Source organism: Mus caroli, unplaced genomic scaffold (assembly GCF_978045245.1).
Source record: "Mus caroli unplaced genomic scaffold, Mus_caroli_1 scaffold_20, whole genome shotgun sequence".
Lineage (NCBI taxonomy): Eukaryota > Metazoa > Chordata > Mammalia > Rodentia > Muridae > Mus > Mus caroli.
Genome location: NW_028227275.1, coordinates 45,696,821 through 45,706,776, shown reverse-complemented (window position 1 = coordinate 45,706,776; position 9,956 = coordinate 45,696,821). Strand labels below are relative to the sequence as shown.

The window sequence follows — 9,956 nt, the reverse complement described above, 5'->3', positions numbered from 1 at the left end:
TACACACACACACACACACACACACACACATGTTAAGATGTTATTTTAAAAAGCCCTTATGATTCACTGCAACACATGTCCTATATGAAATAATAGTGAAATTAATAAAGATTCCACCACAGTTTAAATGCAAAGTTTAATGAGGGCAACCTTAGAGATTCTAAATGAGAAAAGTCAGTCACTTTTGCATTAAAGGAAATTTGTCTGTGTTTAGTGGTTTGTTTTCTTGTGTTACACCTTTGTTTTTCTTTTCTTTTCTCTTCTTTTCTTTTTTTTTTAATACATGGCCTTTATTTCTTCTAGACCAAAGATTTTGGGTATGATCATACAAAGATGAAGAATCAAGTTTTGCAACCTAAAAATATTTACTTCTTAAAACTATATTAATTCTTTAGTAAACTATACAAAAAGATAAGGAGACAAACATGTACATTTCTAGAACTGCTTATCAGCCAGGCCAGATCCTGCAGAGGGAATTTCCAGCATGACCTCATTCATCTGTGAGGGCACAGAGCAATCCTTGTTTGGACAGACACCATCTTCTCCTGCATGAGTTGCTCTTCACCTCGTGATGGCTTCCTTCTTCGTGTGCGTATGTCTAGTTGTCTGCTTCTCAAAGCAGACGTTCACCTTCCTTATCCACCAGCCATTGGAGGAGGGCTAGGGCCGTGAAGGTGACTGATCCTACCCATTCTTTGTGGAGGGTTTCCTGGTGGTGGCCCTCTTCCATCACCGTATCTGGAATCAGAGGAGCTCCCATAGCCTCTTCTTTTCTTCACATCTTGCTGAAGTAAAGTTTTGAAAAAGAAAACCAGAAATTCTGCTATTCCCCAGAAGAAATCTGTTAGGAAAGACATTCTCCATGGGGACTGATTCTGGCTGTCCAACACTTGACCATGTAAAACATCTTCCCTCTGGTTGCCTGCTTCCTAGTTACAGAGAGGACCGGACCACCTGTTGTTGCCGTACCTAGCCTCCCACCCCCTCTTGTTTTTTTTTTAAGAGGTTTATTTAACTCATAGTTCTAGCCATTGAACAGAATGGTGCTAGCAACTGCTTAGTTGTTGGGGAGGAGAGCTGACTTCTGGGAACATCACAATGTGGCAAATGTCATCAGTGTAAGAACTTACATAAGAGGTAAGACTATTAAAGCACGCCAGAAAGCCAGGCAGCTTTAAGGGAAAAGCCTTGATCTTCCTTCTTATGACAATCCACTTTGTTAGGAACCAATCGAGGTCCCAAAAGAATCATACTCCATACTTTAAAGCTGGCACCCAAAACCAACTCCTCTTTTACTAGGTTCTACAATCTCAACACTGCTGCACTAGAACCAAACTTCTAACACATGAACCATGGCCTGGGGCTTGGTCAGTGGCAACACATAATCCCATATGGACACTGAAGTCTAGCCAAACCAGCTAACTGTCTGTGGATGTTTAGCTTTGTGCTTGACATATGAGCATCATGACCATGAAACAAGCGTCCATCTCTTTTTGAACAATCATTTGGATCTCAGCTCAGGTTGCAGGTTCCAGCCACCTTGAGCAGATAGGCACACAGCATTTGCTTTCAATGTACATCAGGCGATCTACTAGCTGTTTGCTTCCTTCCTGCCACTGCACTACTTGCCCAGAAGGGAGTCATCTTGGACCTTACAGGTGATAGAAAAAAACTCACAATTGCAAAACAGAGTAGACCAGGGCTCTGGCTGGCATGAAGGGAATGTCCAGAACAGCCCACAGCCCCTTGAAGTGTTACACCTCAAGAAACAGTTATCTTTGAAGCTGCAGAGATACCCACCAGGACAACTTCTTAAGGCTTTCCCATGGTGTAAAAAAAAAAAAAACCCAAAATGCTAAAACAAACAACCAAACCAAACCAAACCAAACCAAACCAAACCAAACCAAACAAAACAACACAAAACAAAACTACTACTACCAAGACTTTCATGTTATGATAATGTCAAGGACAGATGCGTTTTTTTGTGGAATTTGAACATTCTTCATATTTTAAGTCTTTCTTTAAAAATATGATAAAACCACAAGTATCAAATTTGGTTGTAGATTAACTCCTCATAGGAATGGAGAACACTAAGCATATAAACCACAATAATTTATACATTTGAAATTTCATTAACCCAGTCTGGCTTGCTCTACTAAGAGTGTGTTAACCATATTTAGTTTTATATCTTTTACTATCCCTTTATCTGAAAATTAATCACTAGCTTTTCCTCTGCAGAAAAATTAAAGGTCTGTCCTAACTCAAACCAAGGAACCAAAATCTTTATGTTGGTGATAGCTTTGACACATTACTTTGAGCCCTGTCATTTGTGCTTGTGACATCTTTACCTATGCTTGGAAGTAATCTCAGTTTTGTCCTAAAGCTATGAGGCTGAAGGGGCTCTCCTGAGGGTTTTCTGTAGAGTAACTGGCCCAACATTTTCATAAACAAATTCGTGGTAGATATCCTCACTCTAGTGGCATATCAGCAGTTACACTGTCTCTATCAGTGGCTATCTGACTTTTAATCAAATAAAGTGGAAGTTCACATACTTCTCCTACATGTTCTCTTTCTGTCACCAAATGATCATTGAACCCAAAAGCCTTCATTCTTCTCAGATGGTAATTTCTGCCCTCCATTAACTGCTTTTGTTTGTATACATGGATGAGACCCACTAACCCATGGTCCTCACTGCCTGCTCCTTTCAGATGCATTAACCTCTAACTTGTTACGGTGTAGTTTGTGGAACCACATCATCCCTTGAGCAGAGCTTACTCAGCTTTTGCAAACCTGTATCTGTACTATTTCCTCCTGTAAGACCTTATTTGCGCTAATGAAACTCAAGTTTTAGCAGGACAGCAAACAAATGAATTAATGATAATAAATACATGGTACGTTGCCACAACTAGGTCCTATGCTAGTTCCGAAAATATAGATTCTAAAAGAAGTAATATTAAGATTGGTCGCTATGCTCATTAGCTCAATAATGAGAACAATAAACACAAAATGTATCTTTCATTAATTAAGCAAGAATAGTTTGGAAATTTCCAGAATTAGCCCTTTAGCTGAATTATCAGAACCCAAATTACAGTGGCTCCACTCCATAACCACCTGTGTGTATATGAGGCAGGGGTGCATCTGACTTGGGGGGTCCAGCTTGTTGGCACTGTGTGTGTATGTGGCAGGGGTGCATCTGACTTGGGGGGTCCAGCGTGTTGGTACTGTGGGTATGAGGCAGGGGTGCATCTGACTTGGGGGATACAGCTTGTTAGCACTGTGTGTGTATGAGGCAGGGGTGCATCTGACTTGGGGGGTCCAGCTTGTTGGCAATGATATCAGATGTTTCCTGAGAAAAGCTCACTCCATCTTGTTTGCCCTAAACTTGTTGATTTATTTGTTCTTTAAAATCTTAATAACTATAGAAATTAGTAGGAAAAAGTTTGAATGAAGTAAAACAGTTAAGAAAATACTTGTATGTAACCAAGAATTGATTATATCTCCAGGGTGTCATCATATGATGCTCTAAGGAAGAGCCAATGATAAGATTTAAAGAGTGGTGGCTGCCCAATAGAGTGTAGACTGAGATTCCATTTTGAGAGGAAAGTTATATCAGAAGAATAGTGCTCCGGAATGGCCATGTGAATTCAAGAGACCTTCAGCCTTTCTGCTTCAGATGAGAATGGGCTCTGCTCACTCTACCTGTTGTGTAATTGAAAATGGCTACTCCAGTTTTCATTCTCAGACATCTGCTGTTTCATGTATGTTTCTACCTACAATAAAATCAGCACAGGAAAAAAAAAAAGCAAAGAGGACTTTTATTGTTTCTTAAAAATCAGATATTTCAAGTGCTGCCTGGAACCAGAGGTAGAAAACACCTTAGAGTTTGTGAGAAATGCAGAGTCTCAGGCCCCATGGGAGACTCAGATGCACATTACAGTTTGAGAAGCACCAGGCTTTCTCCAACACTAATGGCTAACGGAAATTCCAAATGAAAATGATCTAATTTTTAATTTTTATTTAAAATTATCATTTTAGTATATGATGTGTATACATGGCTATTCATGTGGCATGGCACATATGTGGAGGTCAGAGGAAAGCCTACAAGAGTTGGGTTTACCATATAGATTCTGGACACTGAACTAAGGTCATCAGGTTCACACAGTAGCCACCTTTACCCACTGAATTGTCTGACTTTCCCCACTTCCCTCCAACTAAAGTTTAATGGGCTTTAATGAAATAATACTATGGACAGGTGGTTCTCAACCTTCCTAATACAGTTGTTCATGTTGTGGCAAGCCACAGTCATAAAATTAGTTTTGTTGCTACTGCAACTTTGCTACAGTAATAAATCACAATGTAAATATCTGATATGTTGATGATCTTAGGCAACCCCTGTGAAAGGATTATTCGACCCCCAAAAGGGTTGCTACTCATAGTTTGAGAACCACTGTTATAGACAGAAATTATCAACTGATGGAAATATATGTTCATTATAAAAACAACAAAACATAAAGCTACAAAAAATTATTAAAAGGTACAGAGGAAAAATTACCTAGAAAGCCATTACCAGGTATTGTGGTTTAAATATGAAATGTCCCTTTTATATGGATATGAATAGTTAAATATGAAGTGGCTCATATTTAGATAGGGTTTCATTGCTATGAAGAAACACCATGACCAAGACAACTCTTTGAAAGGCAAACAGTTTACTGAGGCTGGCTTAGAGTTTCAGAGATTTAGCCCATTATCTTCAAGGCAGAAAGCATGGTAGACAGGGGACCAGAGGAACCAAGAGTTCTACATCTTGATCAGAAGGAGTGTCTGATTATACACTGGGAAGAGCTTAGACATAGGACGTCTCAAAGCCCACTACTTCCTTCAACAAGGCCACACCTCCTCATAGTGCCTTCCCTGAGGTCAGCATTCAAACACATGAATATATGGGGCTAACCCTATTCAAACCACCACATTTCACTCCCTGGCCCTCATAGGCTTGTAGCCATAACATAATGCAAAATGCATTTAGTCTAACTTCAAAAGTCCTCATCATCTATCACAGTCTCAACAATGTTTCAAAGTCCAAAGTTCAAAGCCTCTCCTGAGATTTATGCAATCTCTTAACTGTAGTCCCTTGTAAAATCAAAATTAACAAGGCAGGTCACATACTTCCAATATAGGATATACATTACCATCCTACAATATCATACTAAGGAAATACTGGACCAAAACAAGACCAAAAGCCAGCTGGACAAACTCCAAACTCTGTGTCTCTGTACCTGATGTCTAACTCTTTTCAGCCTTGTTGACTCCAGCACAATTCTTTCTCTTGGACTGGTTCCACTTCCTGTTAGCAGATTCCTTCGGCAGGTATCCCAAGGTTCTGGTGTCTCTAACACCATGGGGGTCTCCAGGGCAACTTCAACTTCACAGCTTCTTGTTCCAGTGTCTGGGATCCATCCAGGATCTTCTGGGTTACTCCAAAGGGCTTGTGTCACTTCACCAGTTCTGCCCTCTGTAGCACTATAGGATTTGGTCGACTCTACTCCACTACGGCTGCTATTCTTGGTGGTCATCCCATGGTACTGGCATCTCCAATATGCTGGGGCCTTCTGCTTCAACTAAGCCAACTAAGCCTGCTTCACTTTCACCAATAGCCTGTCATGGGCTTTCTTCATGATACCAAGTCTCAGCTTCTTTACATGGCCCTTCATTCTTGGGCCTTCCACTGCCACTGAGACTGTACCTTCACGAATGGCTTTTCCTGGTCTCTCACAGTGCAAACCACAGCTATTCTCCACGACTCGTTCATTCCTTCAAAACCAATACCACCTGGGTGATTCTTACACATTACCATGTCTAGCTGTGAGCATAAGGTCTACCTCTGGAATACAGCTTCTTTGTGCTCTCTGAAAACACTTCCCAGATTCCACCTCATTGATGCTGGCCTCTTCTTAATTACTACCAATTTCTTAGTTCTAGCTAACCAACATCAATTGTCCCATGCCCTTTACTGTGCTGCTCTGATTTTAGCCCAGGATTATACATACCACTCTGCCATTATCACTGCACGCTACTCATTCCGAGTTCATCAAACTGCAGCATCTTCATCTCACCCAGACTCATGTGTATCCTCCTGGCCCAAGCATGGCTGTTTCCCTTGGGTTATAATAGTCTTCTCTATAAAAGGGCTTCATGTGAACATTCTCTCCTATCTTTTCAGTAGCACTCAGACTCCTCCTCCTCCTCTTTAACTCCACTCTGCTCCTCAGCGTCTCTGTGGCTGTCCCAACACATGGGGATGGATGGGTTTGCTCACATGCTTGCTTCTTGCAAGCAAAGTGGATTTACTTATCTCTGTAAGTACCAAGAAATTTGGCGTAATACAAATTGTCAGTAGCATTACTGAATAACTTATAAACAAAACTACCAACTATTTTCGAAGTTTCTTTACCACACATTTAGAAAAGCTGAGACCATACAAATTTAAAATAAAAGAAGATAAGCTTTGTCAGGAATTTGTATGAGTAATTTATGATGAAGCACATAAATTAGTAATATAGTTTCAAAGTACAGGACAAAAACAAAAACAAAAAAACAAATTTTCTGCTTATAGGAATCCACAGCAAATGTCAAGGAGGAAAAATGTTTTGTTTCTCTTCATTTTTTTAAGAGCACTAATCACTATTTAAAAATTTCCTCTCATCACTCAAAGAAACAGAGACAGTTGTTCATTCTGAGTTAGATTTTTGCTAATCTGACCAGCAGGGTCAGGATGATAAATCACTCAACCCCTAGGGAGTAATAAACTGCTTAATGGATTTGTGAAGTTACCAGGGAGAGAAAAAGAGGAAAACGCTCAGGATTCAATTCATTTTTAAATACTGCACTGGTACTTAAGAAAAGGCAGGGTGATGACTGCACACAGCCGAAACAGACGAAAAGAATCAGAGAAGCACAATTACATTGAAGGAAATGATACAGTCTACTCACCAAACATTCCACAAAGGAGGAACCCTCTCTGTAAAGAGACTCTAATTATCCCCCCACTTCCCACCCACCTCCAACTGCCGAACCCCCCCCCCCAGCAGCTTCTGTACTATGTCTAGTGCAGGCAAATCCAGCCGAAGGCACACCGCCATCAAGCCTTCACTTCTGATCTTTCGTTGATGCAAGAGCATTGGTAGCGAAGACCACATATTTACTGTGCGGTTACAGGGGGTGGGGGTTAATGAACTTGGGAATCGAGGTAACCAGGCACATGTGGGAAAGGAGCGTACAAACACATCTGACAAGGGTTAAGTCCATACTTCACTGTCCCAAATTCATCAAAGCTAGTCAGTGTGTTAGGTTTGTCCTGAGGAGTCCTGAGTGCATTCTTTGCCTTCTGTGTTATCAAAGCTAAGAGGGAAAGAAAAATAATTTAGGGGAAGCTATTAATAATTATAGTCTCTTGTCTTAGGGTAAAACTGTTTAGCTGAATATTTATTATCCAGGATGCATAGGTAATGCTGCTTAAATGTCAACAAAAATTGTTGGGGAACTTTAAGGATAACAAATAAATTATTGGCTTCTTTTTCTTTCATCACTATTATGTGCACATGCATAGGTGCACACATGAGAGAAAGTTGGGGAGACTCAAGAGCACCTCAATAGGAGAGAGAGAGGAATGGAAATGATGGAAGTACCGTACTCACATATAAAATAAGTTAAATTTTAAAATTAAAAATAATAGACACGTCCCTGGAAGCCATCACATTAACCAATATAAGGCATTTTACTTTCCTTACTATGCCTTTGATTTGGTACTGAGAAAAACCAGTCAGGACTTGCATGTTTCAAGTCTCCAGATAGGGTTATACGTGCCTTTGTGTGTAATTAATCCTAAAAAACACTCTCTGGTTCCTAAATACAGTATCCTAATCCTTAATGAAGATTGTATGCACAATATAAATTTTATACAGTACAGCCAGAAAACATATGTGAAGCTTATAGAATTGTGCCTAGCACAGCATAGCTATTTAACACGTTATTTATGTTCCTCTTTTGCCATCGGAAAATACTAATTAAACTTTTTTTCTATGTTCATCAAGCATAAAATAATGCAGAATAAAATGACATTTACTTTCCTAGAAACTTCTCTCCCCCCCCCGCCCCCCCCCCCCCCGTTGTATAATATCTTCCGGGAGCACAAAATCCTATAGAACTCTCAATATTGTAAGGCACTGATACATGGATATGTGGAGATAGTGCCGATTTCAACACGATATTAGAAAATCTGTCACCTCAGCACTACCTTTGCGTGGGAACCTCAGGCTTGGGTCTAGAGACGTGCTGCAGCTTTGCCTCAGCTGCTCGGAAATCCAAGCATATGACATTTTTGCTGCTTTTACAAGATTTCCTGGAGTTTTCACTCCCTTCATGATCTTGGCAGAGACTTTCCTGCTAAAATAACATATAGAGTCTTCACCCAACGGTGTGCTACTGAAATGCCAGGAAACTGGAGAGTGGGCACAGCCTGCGGCACAGCCCCACCTCCTACCTGGCCAGCTTCAGTTCCCTCAGCTCCCAAAAGTTTTTTTATTTTTTGTTTTTTGGGTTTTTTTTTTATTTTGGAAAAAGTGTTATCCTCACCCTAAAATAAAATCATATTTCTAGCTCTAGAATCCTCTGATTTTTTTTCTCACCTTCTGTCTCTGCGCAGGCGCAATATCTGAATGGCTTCAGAGTTGAACTTCGAACTTCCTATAGAAAGCCCAAGGCAGAGCTTGCAGAAACGGTAGTCCAGTGAGTAGGAACGCTGTGTATGCTTGAAAACTGGAGTTTGGGTCCCAGCACCGAACATAAGAGATAGTGTCCACAGTCAAGCCTGTAACCCCAGAACCAGATCAAGATGGGTCGTGCTGGGACTTGCAGGCTGACAGCCTGGAGTCAGGTTCAGTGAGAGACTTCCTCTCAAAAACTAAGGAGTGTGGTAGAGCAGGACACCCCACATCCTGTTCTGGCCTCTGTGCATTCACAGGTGGGTGGCCCTTACACATGTTCTTACACAACACACACACACACACAACCACATATGTATGGCTCTCATGCACACACACACACACACACACACACACACACACACAAATCTAAAAGTCTAAGAGAAAAGCTCTGCATATGACTTTCAGGTCTTAAATGTTAAAAATTAAAATGTCCCCCAGAACAATGTTAGGCAAGTACTTTTATTCTTCAAACTCCATAATCAAAAGATTATCCTGCCTACCAACTGGCATAAGGCTTCCTATTAAAAATCTCTTTGCATTGTCCTCTCTGCCATCAGCATGTGAATTCCTGACTCACACTTAACAAACTGGAGGCTTACAGACCATCCTCTTCCCAAAGGCAGTAAAGGCATTCTTTCACCAACAGATTTTTATTAAGTACCCTCCATGTGTCAGATGCTGCTCTGGATGCCAAGGAAATGACATCCTGTTTCCAGAGGGCTTCTGTTGCAATGAGAGGAGGTAGCAATAAATGCATAAATATGTAACACCCTGGTTGGTGAGTGTCAAGCCCGATCAGGAAGTGCAGGAAGGGAACAGGAGGCACTAGAGGTGCTGCTGGTAAGGCAGAATCAGATCCTAAAAGGGGCAGGAAGTGTTGCAGATGGCTGTCTGGAAGAGCACCCCTGGGAGAAGTTTTGCATTGACTGTGTTCCTGGAGAGAACACACAAGGTCAGGGCCAGTCATGGAAGACAAACTGGGCAGAGACTTTGAGTTGGACAGCCATGAGATAGCCTGGAGGAGGAAAAGGAAATACTGTGATTTATACATTAAAAGATACCTGACTGGTATGGAAAGCAGAAGAAGGAAGAGGAGGTGGAGGAGGAGGAGGAGGAGGAGGAGGAGGAGGAGGAGGAGAAGAAGAAGAAGAAGAAGAAGAAGAAGAAGAAGAAGAAGAAGAAGAAGAAGAAGAA

At 41.0% G+C, this 9,956-nt stretch overlaps 1 pseudogene; it reads right to left on the bottom strand.

Moving 5' to 3' along the window:
* Nucleotides 1-626: 626 nt before the first annotated feature.
* LOC110286092 (selenoprotein K-like) lies at nt 627-9,368 on the bottom strand (annotated as a pseudogene).
* Nucleotides 9,369-9,956: the final 588 nt, after the last annotated feature.